Source organism: Marmota flaviventris, chromosome 9, assembly GCF_047511675.1.
Source record: "Marmota flaviventris isolate mMarFla1 chromosome 9, mMarFla1.hap1, whole genome shotgun sequence".
In the NCBI taxonomy this organism is placed as follows: domain Eukaryota; kingdom Metazoa; phylum Chordata; class Mammalia; order Rodentia; family Sciuridae; genus Marmota; species Marmota flaviventris.
Genome location: NC_092506.1, coordinates 77,776,957 through 77,801,416, shown reverse-complemented (window position 1 = coordinate 77,801,416; position 24,460 = coordinate 77,776,957). Strand labels below are relative to the sequence as shown.

Here is a 24,460-nt window from a genome sequence, read left to right as displayed (position 1 = left end):
ACACTTCAAGACATTGGTGTAGGCAATGATTTTTCAGATTAGACCCCAAAAATAGAGGTAATAAAAGTAAAAATACACAAATGGAATTACATCAAACTAAGAAGTTTTTGCACAGCAAAGGAAACAAGACAATGAGACAATCTACAAAATAGGAGAAAATATTTATAAATGGTATAACCAAAAAGGTGTTGACATTCAGAATTTTAAAGAACTCTAAGGAAATCCCAACTCTTTTGCAAAGAGAGACTACTGGTGTGTAGTGAGGCCTGGGGGTTTAGAACCACAGGTGGGATCCCAAAGCACTGCTTTCATTCTGAGGTCCCTTCTTGCCCCAGGGGAGTCACATTATGTATGCAGCCATAAAGCATACCTGCCTCCAACTCAGCAATTCTGGGCCAAAGCCTGGGGAGGAGGGAGAGCCTTCTCCCTGTTCTTGGTCTCCCTATGCTACTGTTTTTTCCATTTATTTTCCTGATGTATTGCTTCTTTTCTTGCCTTAAAGGATATCTTCTTCTAATCCTTGGGCAAATTTACTGGCCACTAATAAATATTCCTTAAATACCAGTTGGGTCATCCGGGGGTCCTTATTTCCCTTCCTCTGCTGTGTCCTTCTTATCTGCCCTGCAGCAGAAATGTGGTAGTTACAGGTGATGATGGAACTTAGGCTACTGTACCCCAAGTCACAATTAGCCTTTGGGATCTGCCAACACACATTCACCCAGTGTCTCCCAAGCCACTAACACACTCCCCAGGGGTCCTTTCTGCTGTCACCACACATGCAGTCTAGCTCCTGTACCTCTGGGGAAGACAGTAGTTTGTTGGGAAATTTCCTCACCCAACTCTGTTAACCTAAGTGAAAGTTAGGGAGAAACTAAAGCTGAGTTTTTCACTCCCTGATCCATAGGGCATCCTGCACCTCTGGATTCTGGATTACAGACTAAGTCCAAGCCCATTCTTATGCCATAAAGGCCCCCAACCTGTATTCTTGGTACTTCTGTTTGTTTTTTGTACATTTTATTAGAAATGACTGTGAAATAGCCAATTAGACACTTTAGCTCTTCACTATGCAAATGTAAATAAATTGTAATATAGGAACTCTTTTATTTTAATGCAAGAATGAAGAATGAGCCTGTCTGATTTCTGCTGCACATTATTAAAAGTTTTATCTATAGAATAAAAAAAGGAACTCTAAGATCACTAAAAACAAACAAAAAATCCAACCCAAAAAGGACTAATCAACTGAATACACAGTGCCCAGAATAATATATAAAAATGACTAATGAATACATTTTAAAAAATGCTCAATATCACTAAGCATCAGAGAAATGCAAATCAGTGATTTTATTTAAATACAAAAAAATTGTATTTTGTGAAAAAATGTTTACATATTTTATTCTAATTTGGACACACACATTCATATTTCTCCCAAAGAAGATGGGCATGGCAGCAAGGCTCTGGGCCCTGGGGAGTGTGGTTTTGGAACCAGGGGAGAAAAGGGAAGGGAAGGGCTGGAGAAGGCCCTGTTTGGGAAAAAACTAAGGTACAAGTTCAAGGAAGGGTTCATTGGCATAGTTTGGACATATGATGGGGGAGTCACCTTGCCTAGTGAGGTCAGGGAGGTAGAAGATTAGTGGTGGAAGAGAAATGGTGGTAGGAAAGGGTCTTTGCTTCCCCAAGGCCCCATCCCCTGGGCTGCCATCCCTTAAAATCCAAACACCACTGGAAAACTCAGGCGTCAGCAATGTGGCCCTCAAGTGGTGCAATTTTGATTAGGCAGGCCGGGAGACTTAAGAAAGTTAAGTCCGGCACTACCAGCTTGCTGCCACACACACAATTTTTCCTCCAAACTCTATTCAAAGAGCAACAGACATGGGCTTCAAACAAAGTAACACAGGACAAGGTGTGGGGCATAAAATCTTGGAGGCAGACAATAGCCAGTGAAGCCAGAAGGTTGGAGAAGGCAGATGAAAGCATGAGTTTTTCTCCTGGAGCATGGGTTTTGCTCATGGCTCTGCCAGACTAACAGTCTTGAGCCATAAAGCTTTATAGGGGCCAAATTGGAAGAGGGAGAAGGATAAAACTTCACTCAGACTTGGCAGGGTGAAAGGAGGCAGCAGGAGCATCACCTACTGCAGTCTCCAAGGTGAAGCTAAATTCAAGTTCATTTAAAAAGGAATAAATCCTGCAGGGGAGTAAGGGACAAAGCAGCAAGCAATGGGGAAATAAGAGTCCCCAAAAGGGATGAGAGAAAGAGAAGCACTTCTCATACACTAACCAAGCAGGTAAAGCCTAAAGATAATCCATTTTCCCCAGTCACACCAAATGTAACAGAGATTTAAGTGAGTGCAATTGCACACCCTCTGGCAAGGATGACTATAGGGGAAAAGGTGGGAAGCGAGGCCACATGACTAAGTGACACACTAAAGGAGTCAGGGAAGTGAGCAGACAGTATTTACAATGTCTCTTTAGTTCTCTAGCCTCACCAGTGCAACTGTTCAAGTACAGGTATTGGGCTTTGGCCTTGCCCTGGCCTGCCCAGCCCAGATGTTCCCACTTCCTCCAGAAGGGAAAGGTCCCCAGGGCTGCTACCACTACCCTGGTGGCTGAAGCCAGAGATCTAGGGTAGTTCTGTTTTATAGCACAAAGAGTCAGAGACACTTCCTAGTAGGTGCTAAGGTCCAGATTTTGGCAAGAGCAGGGAAAAGGAAGACAGGGGCTATTTCTTGTGGATGTGCTACCTTTGGGCCTGCAGTGGAGGTGGAGTCCCTGGGATCTTGGATTCCATACTAAAGGAAAATAAAGGAGCTGCTGATCCAAAAGTCCTGACTCCAACAAAGACTTGGGTGGGTATTGAGGAAGCCCCAAAGAAGAGGCTGCTGCCCACTGTGCAGAGTCCACCACTTGGAGTGCGCTGCCCAAAGGTAGGTGTGGAGGGGTGCCTTCAAACAAAGGTTTGCTCTGAGGTGTGCCAGCCACATTGAAGCTAAAGGATGTGCTATGGTTGGGTGCACCCAGAGCATTCTGACTCACGCCCTGTCCCCCAAAGCGGGTGGTGGTGCCTGTGGTATCACTGTGTCCAGCTCCAAAAGTGAATGCCCCAGATGTAGAGCTGGGTTCTGGGGCAGCCACACTGAGCCCGAAGCCCCCACTGGCAGCTGGGGTTGTGCGTTCCCTGAACATGAAAGGGAACGGAGTTGAGTGTCCAAACACTGAGACACTGGAGCCACTGAAGGTGGTCTGGGTGGTAGCTCAGAGGTGGTGGCTGCACCAAAACTGCCATGGTGCTGCCAAAGGCTTGCTGCATGCTGCCAGGGGTGCCAAAGGACATGGTTTTTAAGCCGAAAACTGACTGTGCTGAGCTGCCAAAAGCCAGCTGGGCAGGTGCTGGTGCTGGCACTGCAGATGGGACAGGGGCCATGTAGTTCCCAAAAGTGAACAAGCTGCCAAAGTTTGGGGCAAGACCTAGCTTGGAGGACTTCTGTTGCTGCCCATCCGCAGCCTTGAATATGGGCTAGGGGTGACGGGGTGGTTGATGGGTATGCTGGGACCAATATCTCTAATGAACCTAGATGCAAAATCCTCAATAAAATTCTGGCGAATTGGATTCAAAAACACATCAAAAAAAATTATGCACCACGATCAAGTAGGATTCATCCTTGGGATGCAAGGCTGGTTCAATATACGGAAATCAATAAATGTTATTCACCACATCAATAGACTTAAAGAAAAGAACATATGATCATCTCGATAGATGCAGAAAAAGCATTCGACAAAGTACAGCATCCCTTTATGTTCAAAACACTAGAAAAACTAGGGATAACAGGAACTTACCTCAACATTGTAAAAGCTATCTGTGCTAAGCCTCAGGCTAGCATCATTCTGAATGGAGAAAAATTGAAGGCATTCCCTCTAAAATCTGGAACAAAACAGGGATGCCCTCTATCACCACTTCTATTCAATATAGTTCTCGAAATACTGGCCAGAGCAATTAGACAGACGAAAGAAATTAAAGGCATAAAAATAGGAAAAGAAGAACTTAAATTATCATTATTTGCAAATGACATGATTCTATACCTAGAAGACCCAAAAGGGTCTACAAAGAAACTACTAGAACTAATAAATGAATTCAGCAAAGTGGCAGGATATAAAATCAACACGCATAAATCAAAGGCATTTCTGTATATCAGCGACAAAACTTCTGAAATGGAAATGAGGAAAAACATCCCATTCACAATATCCTCAAAAAAAAAAAAAAAAAAAAAAAACTTGGGAATCAACCTAACAAAAGAGGTGAAAGATTTATAGAATGAAAACTACAGAACCCTAAAGAGAGAAATAGAAGAAGATCTTAGAAGATGGAAAAATATACGCTGTTCATGGATAGGCAGAACTAACATCATCAAAATGGCAATATTACCAAAAGTTCTCTATAGGTTTAATGCAATGCCAATCAAAATCCCAATGGCATTTCTTGTAGAAATAGATAAAGCAATCATGAAATTCATATGGAAAAATAAAAGACCCAGAATAGCAAGAGCAACTCTAAGCAGGAAGTGTGAATCAGGCGGTATAACAATACCAGATTTCAAACTATACTACAGAGCAATAGTAACAAAAACAGCATGGTACTGGTACCAAAACAGGCGGGTGGACCAATGGTACAGAATAGAGGACACAGAGACCAATCCACAAAATTACAACTATCTTATATTAGATAAAGGGGCTAAAAGCATGCAATGGAGGAAGGATAGTATCTTCAACAAATGGTGCTGGGAAAACTGGAAATCCATATGCAACAAAATGAAACTGAATCCCCTTCTCTCGCTATGCACAAAAGTTAATTCAAAATGGATCAAGGAGCTTGATATCAAATCAGAGACTCTGCATCTGATAGAAGAAAAAGTTGGCTCCGATCTACATATTGTGGGGTTGGGCTCCAAATTCCTTAATAGGACACCCATAGCACAAGAGTTAATAACAAGAATCAACAAATGGGACTTAAACTAAAAAGTTTTTTTTCTCAGCAAAAGAAACAATAAGAGAGGTAAACAGGGAGCCTACATCCTAGGAACAAATTTTTACCCCTCACACTTCAGATAGAGCCCTAATATCCAGAGTATACAAAGAACTCAAAAAATTAAACAATAAGATAACAATAACCCAATCAACAAATGGGCCAAGTACCTGAACAGACACTTCTCAGAGGAGGACATACAATCAATCAACAAGTACATGAAAAAATGCTCACCATATCTAGCAGTCAGAGAAATGCAAATCAAAACCACCCTAAGGTACCATTTAACTCCAGTAAGATTGGCAGCCATTATGAAGTCAAACAACAACAAGTGCTGGCAAGGATATGGGGAAAAGGGTACACTTGTACATTGCTGGTGGGACTGCAAATTGGTGCGGCCACTTTGGAAAGCAGTATGGAGATTCTTTGGAAAGCTGGGAATGGAACCACCATTTGACCCAGCTATTCCCCTTCTTGGACTATTCCCTAAAGACCTTAAAAGAGCGTACTATAGGGATACTGCTACAAGGATGTTCATAGCAGCACAATTCACAATAGTTAGACTGTGGAACCAACCTAGATGCCCTTCAATAGATGAATGGATAAAAAAAAAAATGTGGCATTTATACACAATAGAGTACTACTCAGCACTAAAAAATGACAAAATCATGGCATTTGCAGGGAAATGGATGGCACTAGAGCAGATTATGCTAAGTGAAGCTAGCCAATCCCTAGAAAACAAATGTCAAATGTCATCTTTGATATAAGGAGAGCAACTAAGAACAGAGCAGGGAGGAAGAGCATGAAAAGAAGATCACCATTAAACAGGGACAAGAGGGGGAAGGGAAAGGGAGAGAGAAGGGAAAATGCATCATAATGGAAGGAGACCCTCATTGTTATACAAAATTAATTATAAGAGGAAGTGAGGGAAAAGGAAAAAAAACAAGAGAGAGAAATGAATTACAGTAGATGGGGTAGAGAGAGAAGATGGGAGGGGAGGGAAGGGGAGGAGAGGGGAGGGGGGATAGTAGAGGATAGGAAAGGCAGCAGAATACAACATACACTAGTATGGCAGTATGTAAAAAAGTGGATGTGTAACCGATGTGATTCTGCAATATGTATATGGGGTAAAAATGGGAGTTCATAATCCGCTTGAATCAAATTATGAAATATTATATGTCAAGAGGTTTGTAATGTTTTGAACAACTAATAATAATAATAATAAAGAAACTAAGGCAAAGATAAAAAAATAAAAGACCTAGCTTGGAGGACTTCTGTTGCTGCCCATCCACAGCCTTGAATATGGGCTAGGGGGGAAGGGGTGGTTGATGGGTATGCTGGGACATGTGGCTTGGCATTCCAGACAAAGGGAATATTGAATGCAGGAGTGGTCAGTGGTCATGTTATTGAAAGTCAGTGTGGGCTGGTTGGTGGTGGCTGGGACTGAGCTTGCCAGGGAGCTGCTGAAGCCACTGAAGTGATCAGTGCTGCTGCTGCTGCTGCTGCTGCTGCTGCTGCTGCTACTGCCGAAGCAAGCACTCTCAACAGCACAAGACAGGGACTGGCCAAAGGTGGTGACTGCTGTGGACATTGGCATGGGAGGATTGCCAAACTGGAATATAGAGCCCATGGCTGAGGAAAAACTGGCAGCAGAGGCAGGGGACACCTCAAAGGGGAAGAGTTGAGAGGTAGGAGCCTGCCAGTCATTCTGCTCCCAGTGCTGGCCACACTGCTGACCCCAAAGCAAAAAGCAGGTTTGGAAGCAGAGTTTGTGAACTCACTGGCAGCGGTGGCAGAAGCCATGGCAGAGGTGGCTGTGGCCAGGCCAGAAAAGAGACAAGCAGCTAGGGCTATATTAACAGTCGCAGCAGTTGTTGGCTTGAAGGAAAAGGGAGAAGGCAAGGGCACAGAATGGGTGGCTCCAGGTCACCAAAGATGGGCTTAAAAGTTGGGATGGCAGTGTTGGTCATTCTGGGGAAGATGGAGTTGGAAGAAGCATGGCTGTGATGAAGGGGCAGAATGGTAAGGGGTCTTTGCTCTGGCTCTAACTTTTAGGTAGTGTCACAAAAATGGGTTTGAACAGGGGAGAATCTGAAGACATAGCTGGGGAGGCCAGAGAAGGATCAGAGGGCAGCTCATGGACATGCCAAACAGCATGACTTGCTTGGGGGTGGAGGACAGGGCAGGCACCCCCCTCTCTTTGGCAGATGTATGGGCTTGAAGGGATGGAGGTGACTTAGTGTCAGCGGCAGGTGCTGTGAAGGAAGCAGGGGCCAGCCCCAAGAAAGTGGCTGGTGATGAAGATCCAAGAGAGGCCAAAAGGCTGGGTGTCTTCAGAGATGAAGGGGCCATGGTGGTTGCCATTCCATCAGATTCTGGGAGGGATGGCCTGAGGGACTCTGCATCTTCTTTAGGCTTGTGGTTGGTACCTGAGGCTGGAGGGGACGATTCTGAGGAAGTAGTACACACAGCAGGCAGGGTGAAAGTGAAAGAAGTCTGAGTGGCCGGTGGGTTCTCATTGATGGAGGTTGGAGGAACATCAGCCTGTCCTCCAAGACCTTGTTGAACCACTGGAGCGAAGCTTTCTTTTCTAGGTCAAGGTCCTCAGCAGTGAGTGAATAACCAAGCTGAGGAGGTAGAGGCAAGGTCAGCTGTTCCGCTCATCTAGAAGGTAGCAGCCGGACCTTCTGTTTCTACTGTCTAGAGCTGCCAGGTGTAGATGGGGAAGTCCACGAGCTCTATTGCTTCCGAGGGGTTATGTCTACAACCCTCTCTCTCTGGGACTCCTTCTCTGCCACCAGTGGAGTCCAGGAACTGGAATGCTGACATGGCTCCTCTTGTTTTCTTGGCTGGCTTCTCCAAGTGTCTGGGAGCAGGAGGAAGCTGGGCTAGAGAAGGGGGAGAAAGTGGAACCACTCCTCTTCTAGATCTGTAAGATGCCTAGGGAAGAACTATAGGAACATTGGGGGTGGAGCTAAGAATGCCACCTGTACACAAGCTTGTCAGGGAGACCACAGAAGAGGCGCAAGTGATTGGTTGTTCAAGTGGTGTTCTGAGCTCTGGGAAGTACGACCTCTCTTTAGAGACCCAGGCTTAGGCTCAAAAGAAGCAGGGACTCCATTGGTCCCCAGGAGCTCAAAAAATGAACATCCACTCCCACTGCTATCAGATTTGCCTTCTCTGACCACCAATAAATATTTGGTTTTCCTCTTCTACAATCCTATTCTTCCTCTCTTTGAGGACGTTCAGTTACAGTCTCCCTCCCAGCACATGGGTCTGGACATTACTTAATGGTGAGGGCAGTGTTGCATTATTAACCGCTCTGGTATTGGAAAATGAGTTAGCTTGCAATCTGGAGGGGCCATCTTCACCTTGACTGGGTTACACACCATCTGTGAGTTCCCAGGAGAGAGGTCAGTCTTCTTGTGACAATGACTCTAGTATACTGTGGGCAGTACTCCTAGCAAGGAATATTGGCCCTGCTGGATTGGATAGCTTCCTCAAGGGGTTATTTTACAAAGGCATCGGATAAATTCCCACCATCCCAGTGCGTAGGCCTCCTGGAGGATCAGAGGAGAGGAGTCAGGGTTAAGCCTGCTGGACCCACTGGGCCGTGGGCAGCGAGGAGCATGCGGGCAGGTGGCAACCGGGCGCTTCAACAGGTGTGGCGGCAGACTGCTGAGGGCCAGGCTTGCCCGGGTTGCTGCCTATGAGGAGCAGTTTGGCGGGGTCGGGTCGTTGGAGCAGGGTCCGAATCTGTAGGAGGTTTCGTTTACTGTTGACCTGGCCAGAGGTGAGAGGAGCAGTGTAGGCTGCCTCCCGGCGTGCTGACAGCAAAGGATTGCCATGCCCCAGGCTGCAGTAGCCCCTTGGCCAGCCAGACCAGGCAGCCGCCACCAGCACCAGGTACAGCTCAAGGCCAAGCAGCATGAGGCATAACAGCGCCGCCCCCACCTGCCCTGCACAGCTGGCCCGGGCTGTCCTGAGAGCCAGCTTTGAGGGCCCTCCACAGCTCGCCTCAGCCGCTGCAGCCGCAAGAGACATCCGCAAATCATTATTTTTATGTAAAAGTTTATGCTTTTAAAATTTTGCTTAAGAAGTTATTTCTAACCCATATGTGACAAAAGTATTTCTTTTATATATTTTTTAAATAACTTTATTTTTACCTTTCTGTTACTCTTTTGTGCAAAAGTATTCCACTTTTGCTGTCGTGTTGGTATCAGTCCATTCTACCTTTCACCATGGATACTTTTTCAAAGGAAGGTACATCCTTTTTCAAGGATGGTACAATGAATAAATCCAGAGGAAAAAAATCTAAATTCATTCAAATATTTGGAGAAAATGTTGTATTGAAAAAAAAGACTAAGAATAATAGTAGGATGTCTAAAAAGCTTTATGAGTGCTTAAAAAATGCTTTCAAATATTTTAGAAAAAAATCCAACTAAGGAAATCAAAATAAGAAGTCAGTTGATATATAATAAATATAATTCTGAACTTTTGAGCTATCAGAGTATATATCTCACATGCACACTTGGACAGAAATTCCAAATTCCAAATCAAAGGAGTGAATCAAAAATAAAAATTCATAGATTCCTGGTAATGGTAGAATAGTAAATCTAGAAGTCCCAGAATGAAGCACATATATAGAAAGTAACAATTGGGGGTTAGAGCAGGAGACAAGGTGGGGGAAGAGGAAGGAGATAGAATAAATCATCTAATAAAAACATATTTGGAGAGTGAAATGATGGAATATATTTCATCCCAAAACACATTTCTAAAAACATTTTATGCTAACACAGGTAGGTGGAACTTTTCTGCTTATAACAAATGGATTCACTCATGTCTTCAGTCAGTTGTCTGATGATCTAAGAGCTTGAAGGTTGAAAAAAGGATGTAGCTCACACCACTCAGTTCACAAAGTCGCTCATCTCTCAGTAGGCTGTATTGAACTCATTCTCAAGGAATTGGCAGGAATCCAAGAGAGGTCATATAGAATTGTCCCAATGCTTTTATAAGCCTCTCCTTGCACCAATTGTGCCAGAATATCATGTAAAAGCAAGCTATATGGACAACCTCAGAGTCAGTTAAGGATGATAGTTTTTTTGTGTGTGAACATAGCAAGGTTTAAAATCTGAGTCCACAAATACTATAGGCTAAAGCACTAAACTGACATCTACCATAACATGTGTGGATTCAAGAGTTTAATCTTCAACTTTTGAAGGAAGAAGTCAGTAAGTAATTTTTAAGTTGATAAATTAAGAAGCAAAACAAGCATTTTACTTATAAATACAGAGAAAATTATTAGAGACAACTAATAAGACATGAAAAGATTTGCCTCAGAAGCAGATTTTGAGAAATGCCAAGGTTGAGGCAGGGAATGAGTGCATTACATTATAAAACTTTATGCACTTTGATTTTCAAAACGAAATTGTGCTTGGATTGCTTAAATACAATATGAATATTAGGCACAAATATTATTTGTATAATTATGAATCAAGACATCTGTCTTAAGAAAATGTTCATTTATACCAAAAAGCTTGTCTATGGCATTTTATTACAAATTGGAAAAACAGTATCTCAAAAAAAAATAGTGTATCTGAATTATTCCTAAAAATATTTATAAAAATGCCTGTGGGGAAAAGATAGAGTTTGTAAATGAGAAAGATAAATCAAAACTAACCATTACTTTCTATTCTGCCAAAGTCAAAAGGGCCAAGAAGTTATAATACATATATTAAATAGTAACAAACAACTTGGAGCTCTATTAAAGTAACAGCAATACAATAAATGATTATGGCCCCAAGAGAGCCATCTATAACATGCAGTGTTTGCAAGTATATTGCAAGTATTTGTGTAGATATGTGTTTCTCATACTACGCTATTATTACTTTCTCAAAGGTGGGAACTCTGTTTTGACATATTCATTTTAGAGTATCTAATATTTAGCACAGTACCCATCACACAGTAGCTGCTTGGTGTGGCTTGATTGAATAAATAGAATAGAACAAAGAAATCAACTATACTGTCTGAACAAGTACAATCCATTTAGTGGTGAATAAACTGCAACTGCTAGGAAACTGTATTAAACATCTAGTCTGTAAAGGCACTGGGTTTGAGAAGTAAAGAGAAAAAGTCATGGTCTTTCCCCTCAAGCAACTTATAGACAAAAGCAACAACATTTATTGAGCCACTAATAAAAGGCAAAAATATGAGGGATGCTTGTGTATATTATCTCATTTAATCCACAAACTGACCCTTGGAGTTGTCAATTCTATCCTTGAAATGACAGATATTACTGAGATCCAAATGTGAAATGAGCTTCTTCACCTACGTGCTGTGGTGAGCCGTTCCTATAGACCGTGGCCGCCATTAGAAGATGGCGCCGGCTTCCACTGTGGCCTGTGATAAACAACTCCTTTTTTGGAGAGTTGGCACGTAATCCCTTATCACCCTATGAGAAAGCTCCACGTGGCAGCTTTGCATTGGGGCTTGAGATGCTTTATTAAGGCTGGGAGGGGCATCCGAGTAGGAGAAGAAGAAATATCAAGGGCCTGAATAAACTGCTGAAAGAAGATTCCTGAGTTGCGTCTTCCTTGCGGGCAAGGGGTCGCGACAAGTGGTGCCGAGACCCGGGAACCAGAACTTTCAGCAGTCAGGGGTGGTGCACCGGTTAGTCCCAGGTAAGTGGGATCCGCGACCAAAGCGGGGTTAATCCCAGGTAAGTGGGATCCGCGACCAAAGCGGGGTTAGTCCCTAGTAAATGGGATCCGCGACCAAAGCGGGGCAGCTCCTCTGTAAACACAGAGAGAGCCTTACATTTTATTGCAGCTGCACTGTGTACTTTCGCTTTTGTTTTTTGTGCTTCCTTTGTTGTTGTGTCATGGGTGCCGCATCTTCACGTCCGCTTCTCCTGGCCCTAGATGGCCTGTTACGTTCCAAGGGCCTGGAAGTGAAACATAGTACTTTACAGAGATTTTTACAGAAGATAGATATCGCTGCACCGTGGTTTGCATTTTCGGGCAGCCTTACTGTACCTAGTTGGGATAAATTAGGCAAAGATCTTGACTTTGCTTCTAAGCAGGGCATATTAGAGGGTGGGGTGATACCCCTTTGGAAAATGGTCCGTAGTTGCCTTACAGATGGTAAATGCCAAGAAGCTGTGAGTGAGGGTCAGGCCGTTCTTGAACAACTACATGAGGAAAAATCTGAAGGATCACATAGTGAAGTGGCAGAGAGTATCAAAAGTAACAGTAGTGAGAAGGCAAAAGAGCCTGAAGATAAAAATAGGAGAAGGCTCTACCCAGACTTGACCGAATTCAGAACGCCTGAGAACACAAGCGACTCAGAGAGTTCTGAGGACCTTGATATATTGTTACAACAACTACATAAGATAAAAATGAAAAAGAAGAAAAAGGAGACACAAGGCGTGCATGCCTACTGTAAGAAGGGGGAGGGATCTAATATTGGTCAACAGAATTCTGAGGAGGAGGAGGTTGAAAATTTAGAAGAAGATATGATGCCTGTTGCCCCACCCCCGTATGTGGGGGGGGAGCCAAGGTTCCGGGAGATCTTTTCATGCGCAAGTTTGGAGAACAGTCAATACAGATATGGGACTTGCATACCCGGTGTTTCAGGACAATAACAGGGGAAGATATCATGAGTCTTTAGACTTTAAGATAGTTAAAACCTTGGCAGAATCCGTCCACACTTATGGCATAGATGCCGCTTTCACTCTCACTCAAGTGGAGGGACTTACTAGATTTTGCATGACTCCTTCAGATTGGGCTAGTCTAGTCCGCGCTTGTGTTTCCCCAGGGAAATATTAGGAGTCCAAAGTTGGCTGTTTAATGTTTCTGGCACTACCCAAGACTCGGAGCGAGGTAGGAGGCTTAAAATTTTTGCAAATAATTCACAATTATCTAATGCTACGTTGCCCTCCGCAGCAGTCTGTCTCCAATCTCCGTTCCTGTTTCTTTTGGCTAATGTTACATTACAGGGGATGCTTAATTGTTCTAATGTTACTTGCTACTTGTCTGAGTGTTGGAATGGCTCCTGGACTACGGCAGTGATTATGAAAATTCCAACCTTTGTCCCGATCCCAGTTACTGCAGATCCAGAATCCTTTCCTATTGTTGAATTGATTAGAGCCCACAGAGATTTTGGAATTACGGCAGCTATAGTGACAGCTGTGGTGGTATCTGCTGCTGCAGCAGTTACAGCTGGAGTAGCCATGGCCAGCCAAGTACAAACTGCTGCCACTATTAATCAGGTTATTCAACAAACATCCACTGTACTTGAATCCCAAAGTAAAATTAATCAACACATTTTATCTGGGATTTTGGTTGCTAATCAAAGGATAGATCTGCTTCAAGCTCAAGTTGAGGAACTGTCTGACCTAGTACATTTGGGTTGTGTTGACCAACGTGCACATTTATGCATAACCTCTGTCAGATTTTATGATTCCAGAAATGCCTCCCGCATCATCGGAGAGTATCTATCCGGAACCTGGTCCATGGAAGCAGAAAACTTGATCCAGTCTCAACTAACTCAGATTGCTGTTTTGAATAGTACCTGTGTCAAACCAGTGACTTTGGGTCAATTCACCAGTTGGCTATCCTCTGCCTTTTCCTTTTTTAAGGAATGGGTGGGAGTGGGCATTTTTGGGGCAATGTGTTGCTTCGGTGTTGTACTTTGTTTGTGGCTTCTCTGTCGCCTTAAAACTCGCCATGCAAAAGAGAAGGCTATGATCGTACAGGCTCTTGCGGCCTTAGAAAATGGCATTTCTCCACAAATCTGGCTTGCACATCTTAAACAGTGATTTCTGGGCATGGCCCGCAAGAGACATCCGCAAATCATTATTTTTATGTAAAAGTTTATGCTTTTAAAATTTTGCTTAAGAAGTTATTTCTAACCCATATGTGACAAAAGTATTTCTTTTATATATTTTTTAAATAACTTTATTTTTACCTTTCTGTTACTCTTTTGTGCAAAAGTATTCCACTTTTGCTGTCGTGTTGGTATCAGTCCATTCTACCTTTCACCATGGATACTTTTTCAAAGGAAGGTACATCCTTTTTCAAGGATGGTACAATGAATAAATCCAGAGGAAAAAAATCTAAATTCATTCAAATATTTGGAGAAAATGTTGTATTGAAAAAAAAGACTAAGAATAATAGTAGGATGTCTAAAAAGCTTTATGAGTGCTTAAAAAATGCTTTCAAATATTTTAGAAAAAAATCCAACTAAGGAAATCAAAATAAGAAGTCAGTTGATATATAATAAATATAATTCTGAACTTTTGAGCTATCAGAGTATATATCTCACATGCACACTTGGACAGAAATTCCAAATTCCAAATCAAAGGAGTGAATCAAAAATAAAAATTCATAGATTCCTGGTAATGGTAGAATAGTAAATCTAGAAGTCCCAGAATGAAGCACATATATAGAAAGTAACAATTGGGGGTTAGAGCAGGAGACAAGGTGGGGGAAGAGGAAGGAGATAGAATAAATCATCTAATAAAAACATATTTGGAGAGTGAAATGATGGAATATATTTCATCCCAAAACACATTTCTAAAAACATTTTATGCTAACACAGGTAGGTGGAACTTTTCTGCTTATAACAAATGGATTCACTCATGTCTTCAGTCAGTTGTCTGATGATCTAAGAGCTTGAAGGTTGAAAAAAGGATGTAGCTCACACCACTCAGTTCACAAAGTCGCTCATCTCTCAGTAGGCTGTATTGAACTCATTCTCAAGGAATTGGCAGGAATCCAAGAGAGGTCATATAGAATTGTCCCAATGCTTTTATAAGCCTCTCCTTGCACCAATTGTGCCAGAATATCATGTAAAAGCAAGCTATATGGACAACCTCAGAGTCAGTTAAGGATGATAGTTTTTTTGTGTGTGAACATAGCAAGGTTTAAAATCTGAGTCCACAAATACTATAGGCTAAAGCACTAAACTGACATCTACCATAACATGTGTGGATTCAAGAGTTTAATCTTCAACTTTTGAAGGAAGAAGTCAGTAAGTAATTTTTAAGTTGATAAATTAAGAAGCAAAACAAGCATTTTACTTATAAATACAGAGAAAATTATTAGAGACAACTAATAAGACATGAAAAGATTTGCCTCAGAAGCAGATTTTGAGAAATGCCAAGGTTGAGGCAGGGAATGAGTGCATTACATTATAAAACTTTATGCACTTTGATTTTCAAAACGAAATTGTGCTTGGATTGCTTAAATACAATATGAATATTAGGCACAAATATTATTTGTATAATTATGAATCAAGACATCTGTCTTAAGAAAATGTTCATTTATACCAAAAAGCTTGTCTATGGCATTTTATTACAAATTGGAAAAACAGTATCTCAAAAAAAAATAGTGTATCTGAATTATTCCTAAAAATATTTATAAAAATGCCTGTGGGGAAAAGATAGAGTTTGTAAATGAGAAAGATAAATCAAAACTAACCATTACTTTCTATTCTGCCAAAGTCAAAAGGGCCAAGAAGTTATAATACATATATTAAATAGTAACAAACAACTTGGAGCTCTATTAAAGTAACAGCAATACAATAAATGATTATGGCCCCAAGAGAGCCATCTATAACATGCAGTGTTTGCAAGTATATTGCAAGTATTTGTGTAGATATGTGTTTCTCATACTACGCTATTATTACTTTCTCAAAGGTGGGAACTCTGTTTTGACATATTCATTTTAGAGTATCTAATATTTAGCACAGTACCCATCACACAGTAGCTGCTTGGTGTGGCTTGATTGAATAAATAGAATAGAACAAAGAAATCAACTATACTGTCTGAACAAGTACAATCCATTTAGTGGTGAATAAACTGCAACTGCTAGGAAACTGTATTAAACATCTAGTCTGTAAAGGCACTGGGTTTGAGAAGTAAAGAGAAAAAGTCATGGTCTTTCCCCTCAAGCAACTTATAGACAAAAGCAACAACATTTATTGAGCCACTAATAAAAGGCAAAAATATGAGGGATGCTTGTGTATATTATCTCATTTAATCCACAAACTGACCCTTGGAGTTGTCAATTCTATCCTTGAAATGACAGATATTACTGAGATCCAAATGTGAAATGAGCTTCTTCACCTACGTGCTGTGGTGAGCCGTTCCTATAGACCGTGGCCGCCATTAGAAGATGGCGCCGGCTTCCACTGTGGCCTGTGATAAACAACTCCTTTTTTGGAGAGTTGGCACGTAATCCCTTATCACCCTATGAGAAAGCTCCACGTGGCAGCTTTGCATTGGGGCTTGAGATGCTTTATTAAGGCTGGGAGGGGCATCCGAGTAGGAGAAGAAGAAATATCAAGGGCCTGAATAAACTGCTGAAAGAAGATTCCTGAGTTGCGTCTTCCTTGCGGGCAAGGGGTCGCGACAAGTGGTGCCGAGACCCGGGAACCAGAACTTTCAGCAGTCAGGGGTGGTGCACCGGTTAGTCCCAGGTAAGTGGGATCCGCGACCAAAGCGGGGTTAATCCCAGGTAAGTGGGATCCGCGACCAAAGCGGGGTTAGTCCCTAGTAAATGGGATCCGCGACCAAAGCGGGGCAGCTCCTCTGTAAACACAGAGAGAGCCTTACATTTTATTGCAGCTGCACTGTGTACTTTCGCTTTTGTTTTTTGTGCTTCCTTTGTTGTTGTGTCATGGGTGCCGCATCTTCACGTCCGCTTCTCCTGGCCCTAGATGGCCTGTTACGTTCCAAGGGCCTGGAAGTGAAACATAGTACTTTACAGAGATTTTTACAGAAGATAGATATCGCTGCACCGTGGTTTGCATTTTCGGGCAGCCTTACTGTACCTAGTTGGGATAAATTAGGCAAAGATCTTGACTTTGCTTCTAAGCAGGGCATATTAGAGGGTGGGGTGATACCCCTTTGGAAAATGGTCCGTAGTTGCCTTACAGATGGTAAATGCCAAGAAGCTGTGAGTGAGGGTCAGGCCGTTCTTGAACAACTACATGAGGAAAAATCTGAAGGATCACATAGTGAAGTGGCAGAGAGTATCAAAAGTAACAGTAGTGAGAAGGCAAAAGAGCCTGAAGATAAAAATAGGAGAAGGCTCTACCCAGACTTGACCGAATTCAGAACGCCTGAGAACACAAGCGACTCAGAGAGTTCTGAGGACCTTGATATATTGTTACAACAACTACATAAGATAAAAATGAAAAAGAAGAAAAAGGAGACACAAGGCGTGCATGCCTACTGTAAGAAGGGGGAGGGATCTAATATTGGTCAACAGAATTCTGAGGAGGAGGAGGTTGAAAATTTAGAAGAAGATATGATGCCTGTTGCCCCACCCCCGTATGTGGGGGGGGAGCCAAGGTTCCGGGAGATCTTTTCATGCGCAAGTTTGGAGAACAGTCAATACAGATATGGGACTTGCATACCCGGTGTTTCAGGACAATAACAGGGGAAGATATCATGAGTCTTTAGACTTTAAGATAGTTAAAACCTTGGCAGAATCCGTCCACACTTATGGCATAGATGCCGCTTTCACTCTCACTCAAGTGGAGGGACTTACTAGATTTTGCATGACTCCTTCAGATTGGGCTAGTCTAGTCCGCGCTTGTGTTTCCCCAGGGAAATATTAGGAGTCCAAAGTTGGCTGTTTAATGTTTCTGGCACTACCCAAGACTCGGAGCGAGGTAGGAGGCTTAAAATTTTTGCAAATAATTCACAATTATCTAATGCTACGTTGCCCTCCGCAGCAGTCTGTCTCCAATCTCCGTTCCTGTTTCTTTTGGCTAATGTTACATTACAGGGGATGCTTAATTGTTCTAATGTTACTTGCTACTTGTCTGAGTGTTGGAATGGCTCCTGGACTACGGCAGTGATTATGAAAATTCCAACCTTTGTCCCGATCCCAGTTACTGCAGATCCAGAATCCTTTCCTATTGTTGAATTGATTAGAGCCCACAGAGATTTTGGAATTACGGCAGCTATAGTGACAGCTGTGGTGGTATCTGCTGCTGCAGCAGTTACAGCTGGAGTAGCCATGGCCAGCCAAGTACAAACTGCTGCCACTATTAATCAGGTTATTCAACAAACATCCACTGTACTTGAATCCCAAAGTAAAATTAATCAACACATTTTATCTGGGATTTTGGTTGCTAATCAAAGGATAGATCTGCTTCAAGCTCAAGTTGAGGAACTGTCTGACCTAGTACATTTGGGTTGTGTTGACCAACGTGCACATTTATGCATAACCTCTGTCAGATTTTATGATTCCAGAAATGCCTCCCGCATCATCGGAGAGTATCTATCCGGAACCTGGTCCATGGAAGCAGAAAACTTGATCCAGTCTCAACTAACTCAGATTGCTGTTTTGAATAGTACCTGTGTCAAACCAGTGACTTTGGGTCAATTCACCAGTTGGCTATCCTCTGCCTTTTCCTTTTTTAAGGAATGGGTGGGAGTGGGCATTTTTGGGGCAATGTGTTGCTTCGGTGTTGTACTTTGTTTGTGGCTTCTCTGTCGCCTTAAAACTCGCCATGCAAAAGAGAAGGCTATGATCGTACAGGCTCTTGCGGCCTTAGAAAATGGCATTTCTCCACAAATCTGGCTTGCACATCTTAAACAGTGATTTCTGGGCATGGCCATTGCACCCCAAGTTATTTTCACATTGCACTGGGATTGGCATGCCCTCTTCTTTATGCTCTCCCAGTGCTGGATAGCCTTTGCACTCTGCAGGTCTTGTTACCATTGCACGCAGATAGGTTTCAGGACTGGTCTTTCTTCTTGGCTACAGACTCTTTACCTTCCTCTGGGGCTTAGGGATTGTGTTGCCAACTTAAATTTTGTCATCATTACCAGGCTACCTGTGTTATCCTACTTCTCATCGTCGTCACGATGCAGGATGCGAGGCAAGGCACTGCACTTGAGTGATCCCTCAACGGACCTCAAGGAAAGCATGTCCTATTGCATGCGGGTTTGACGTCCATGCCCCGCCCTACGAAAAAAGGCGTCGGCTGATATGGGATCAGGTCTGGGGAAGGCGCCTCCTTAGGACTGAACCATACATTGCAGCCACTTCTGCACAGTGGGATAGGACCTCTACTTTCGCCTGCATTGTTTTATAAAACAGAAGGGGGAACTGTGGTGAGCCGTTCCTATAGACCGTGGCCGCCATTAGAAGATGGCGCCGGCTTCCACTGTGGCCTGTGATAAACAACTCCTTTTTTGGAGAGTTGGCACGTAATCCCTTATCACCCTATGAGAAAGCTCCACGTGGCAGCTTTGCATTGGGGCTTGAGATGCTTTATTAAGGCTGGGAGGGGCATCCAAGAGGGGGAAGAAGAAATATCAAGGGCCTGAATAAACTTCTGAAAGAAGATTCCTGAGTTGCGTCTTCCTTGCGGGCAAGGGGTCGCGACAACGTGCCCCACTTCATATGCATTTCCAAAATCTCAAATTCTTCCACTTCATTTTTGATGGTTGCTTTAGATATTCTTCATCCAGAAGTACCAATATGTCAACTACATATCTACTTTATCTGTCAGAAATATTCAACTAATTTTATAGCTCTTTTTTATACATGAGTTTAAATGCCATAATTTTAAAAAATAATCCAGTTATAAATTATAAAAATTAAGATTACATATTATTTTTTTTATTTTTTTTATTTTTTTTTAATTTTTTATTGTGGGTTGTTCAAAACATTACAAATTTCTTGACATATCATATTCCACACTTTGATTCAAGTGGGTTATGAACTCCCACCTTCACCCCATACACAGATTGCAGAATCACATCAGTTACACATCCATTGATTTACAAATTGCCATACTAGTGTCTGTTGTACTCCGCTGCCTTTCCCAACCTCCACCCTCCCCCCTCCCCACCTCTCCCCTCCCCTCCCCTCCTCTCTCTCTACCTCCTCCACTGTATAACCCTGAGGGTCTCCTTCCATTACCATGCAATTTCCCTTCTCTCTCCCTTTCCCTCCAACCTCTCATCCCTGTTTAATGTTAATCTTCTTATCCTGCTCTTCATCCCTACTCTGTTCTTAGTTACTCTCCTTATATCAAAGAAGACATTTGGCATTTGTTTTTTAGGGATTGGCTAGCTTCACTTATCATAATCTGCTCTAATGCCATCCATTTCCCTGTAAATTCTATGATTTTGTCATTTTTTAATGCAGAGTAATACTCCATTGTGTATAAATGACACATTTTTTTTATCCATTCGTCTATTGAAGGGCATCTAGGTTGGTTCCACAGTCTTGCTATTGTGAACTGTGCTGCTATGAACATCGATGTAGCAGTGTCCCTGTAGCATGCTCTTTTTAGGTCTTTAGGGAATAGACCAAGAAGGGGAATAGCTGGGTCAAATGATGGCTCCATTCCCAGCTTTCCAAGAAATCTCCATACTGCTTTCCAAATTGGCTGCACCAATCTGCAGTCCCACCAGCAATGTACAAGTGTACCCTTTTCCCCACATCCTCGCCAGCACTTGTTGTTGTTTGACTTCATAATGGCTGCCAATCTTACTGGAGTGAGATGGTATCTTAGGGTGGTTTTGATTTGCATTTCTCTGACAGCTAGAGATGTTGAGCATTTTTTCATGTACTTGTTGATTGACTGTATGTCCTCTTCTGAGAAGTGTCTGTTCAGGTCCTTGGCCCATTTGTTGATTGGGTTGTCTGTTCTCTTATTGTCTAATTTTTTGAGTTCTTTGTATACTCTGGATATTAGGGCTCTATCTGAAGTGTGAGGAGTAAAGATTTGTTCCCAGGGCGTAGGCTCCCTATTTACCTCTCTTATTGTTTCTTTGGCTGAGAAAAAACTTTTTAGTTTGAGTAAGTCCCATTTGTTGATTCTAGTTATTAACTTTTGTGCTATGGGTGTCCTATTGAGGAATTTGGAGCCCGACCCCACCGACTGTAGATCGTAGCCAACTTTTTCTTCTATCAGACGGTGCGTCTCTGATTTGATATCAAGCTCCTTGATCCATTTTGAATTAACTTTTGTGCATGGCGAGAGAAAGGGATTCAGTTTCATTTTGTTGCATATGGATTTCCAGTTTTCCCAGCACCATTTGTTGAAGATGCTATCCTTCCTCCATTGCATGCTTTTAGCCCCTTTATCAAATATAAGATAGTTGTAGTTTTGTGGATTGGTTTCTGTGTCCTCTATTCTGTACCATTGGTCCACCCGCCTGTTTTGGTACCAGTACCATGCTGTTTTTGTTACTATTGCTCTGTAGTATAGTTTGAAGTCTGGTATCGCTATACCGCCTGATTCACACTTCCTGCTTAGCATTGTTTTTGCTATTCTGGGTCTTTTATTTTTCCATATGAATTTCATGATTGCTTTCTCTATTTCTACAAGAAATGCCGTTGGGATTTTGATTGGCATTGCATTAAACCTATAGAGAACTTTTGGTAATATCGCCATTTTGATGATGTTAGTTCTGCCTATCCATGAACAGGGTATATTTTTCCATCTTCTAAGATCTTCTTCTATTTCTCTCTTTAGGGTTCTGTAGTTTTCATTGTATAAGTCTTTCACCTCTTTTGTTACATTGATTCCCAAGTATTTTATTTTTTTTTGAAGATATTTTGAATGGAGTGGTTGTCCTCATTTCCATTTCAGAGGATTTGTCGCTGATATACAGGAATGCCTTTGATTTATGCGTGTTGATTTTATATCCTGCCACTTTGCTGAATTCATTTATTAGCTCTAATAGTTTCTTTGTAGACCCTTTTGGGTCTGCTAGGTATAGAATCATGTCATCTGCAAATAGTGATAATTTAAGTTCTTCTTTTCCTATTTTTATGCCTTTAATTTCTTTCATCTGTCTAATTGCTCTGGCCAGTGTTTTGAGAACTATGTTGAACAGAAGTGGAGAGAGAGGGCATCCCTGTCTTGTTCCAGATTTTAGAGGGAATGCCTTCAGTTTTTCTCCATTCAGAATGATGCTAGCCTGAGGCTTAGCATAGATTGCTTTTACAATATTGAGGTATGTTCCTGTTATCCCTAGTTTTTCTAGAGTTTTGAACATAAAGGGATGCTGTACTTTGTCGAATGCTTTTTCCGCATCTATCGAGATGATCATATGGTTCTTATTTTTAAGTCTATTGATGTGGTGAATAATATTTATTGATTTCCGTATATTGAACCAGCCTTGCATCCCAGGGATGAATCCTACTTGATCATGGTGTACAATTTTTTTGATATGTTTTTGTATCCGATTCGCCAGAATTTTATTGAGGATTTTTGCATCTAGGTTCATTAGAGATATTGGTCTGTAGTTCTCTTTCTTTGAAGTGTCTTTGTCTGGTTTAGGTATCAGGGTGATGTTGGCCTCATAGAATGAATTTGGAAGTTCTCCCTCCTTTTCTATTTCCTGAAGTAGCTTGAATAGTATTGGTATTATTTCTTCTTTAAAGGTTTTGTAAAATTCTGCTGTATACCCATCAGGACCTGGGCTTTTCTTAGTTGGTAGTCTTTTTATGGTTTCTTCTATTTCCTCAATTGATATTGGTCTGTTTAGGTTTTCTATATCCTCCTGACTCAATCTGGGCAGATCATATGACTTAAGAAATTTATCTATGCCTTCACTATCTTCGAATTTGTTGGAGTATAAGGATTCAAAATAGTTTTTGATTATCTTCTGTATTTCTGAAGTGTCTGTTGTGATATTGCCTTTTTCATCCCGTATGCTAGTAATTTGAGTTCTCTCTCTTCTTCTCTTCGCTAGCATCGCTAAGGGTCTGTCGATTTTGTTTATTTTTTCAAAGAACCAACTTTTAGTTTTGTCAATTTTTTCAATTGTTTCTTTTGTTTTGATTTCATTAATTTCAGCTCTGATTTTCATTATTTCTTGCCTTCTACTTCTTTTGCTGTTGTTTTGCTCTTCTTTTTCTAGGATTTTGAGATGAAGTATGAGATCATTTATTTGTTGTTTTTTTTTCTTTTTTTAAGGAATGAACTCCAAGCAATGAATTTTCCTCTTAGAACTGCTTTCAATGTGTCCCATAGATTCCGATATGTTGTGTCTGTGTTTTCATTTATCTCTAAGAATTTTTTAATTTCCTCCTTGATGTCTTCTATAACCCATTGATCATTCAGTAACCTATTGTTCATTCTCCAAGTGATGTATGCTTTTTCCTTCCTTCTTTTATCATTGATTTTCAGTTTCATTCCATTATGATCAGATAAGATGCATGGTATTATCTCTACTCCTTTATATTGTCTAAGAGTTGCCCTGTGACATAATATGTGATCTATTTTTGAGAAGGATCAATGTGCTGCTGAGAAAAAAGTGTAACTGCTTAATGTTGGGTAGTATATTCTATATATGTCAATTAAGTCTAGGTTATTAATAGTGTTATTGAGTTCTATAGTTTCCTTATTCAACTTTTGTTTGGAAGATCTGTCCATTGGTGAGAGAGGTGTGTTGAAGTATCCCATGATTATTGTATGGTGGTCTATTAGACTCTTGAAGTTGAGAAGAGTTTGTTTGATGAACATAGCTGCACCATTGTTAGGGGCATATATATTTATGATTGTTATGTCTTGTTGGTGTATGGTTCCCTTGAGCAGTATGTAGTGTCCCTCTTTAACCCTTTTGATTATCTTGGGCTTGAAATCTATTTTATTTGATATGAGTATGGACACACCTGCTTGTTTCCGAAGTCCATATGAGTGATATGATTTTTCCCAACCTTTCACCTTCAGCCTATGTATGTCTTTTCCTATCAAATGCATCTCCTGCAGGCAGCATATTGTTGGGTCTTTTTTTGTGATCCATTCTGCTAGCCTGTGTCTCTTAATTGGTGAATTTAAGCCATTAACATTTAGGGTTATTATTGAGATATGGGTTGTTCTTCCAGCCATATTTGTTTATTTATGTTACTAAACATGGTTTGTTTTCCTCTTTGATTATTTTTCCCCCTTTACTGTCCTACCTCCCACTGTTGGTTTTCGTTGTTATTTTCCATTTCCTCCTCCTGTAATGTTTTGCCGAGGATGTTTTGAAGAGATGGTTTTCTAGCTGCAAATTCTTTAAACTTTTGTTTATCGTGGAAGGTTTTAATTTCATCTTCCATCCTGAAGCTTAATTTCGCTGGATACACAATTCTTGGTTGGAACCCATTTTCTTTCAGTGTTTGAAATATGTTATTCCAGGATCTTCTAGCTTTCAGAGTCTGTGTTGAAAGATCAGCTGTTATCCTGATTGGCTTACCCCTAAATGTAATCTGCTTCCTTTCTCTTGTAGCTTTTAAAATTCTCTCCTTATTCTGTATGTTGGGCATCTTCATTATAATGTGTCTAGGTGTGGATCTCTTATGATTTTGCACATTCGGCGTCCTGTAGGCTTCTAGGATTTGGGATTCTGTCTCATTCTTCAAGTCTGGGAAGTTTTCTTGTATTATTTCATTGAATAGACTTCTCATTCCTTTGGTT

At 41.5% G+C, this 24,460-nt stretch overlaps 1 pseudogene; it reads right to left on the bottom strand.

Annotated features, from left to right (window-relative positions):
- Positions 1–2,734: 2,734 nt before the first annotated feature.
- Positions 2,735–8,776, bottom strand: LOC114082392 (nuclear envelope pore membrane protein POM 121C-like; annotated as a pseudogene).
- Between the last annotated feature and the right edge of the window lie 15,684 nt (positions 8,777–24,460).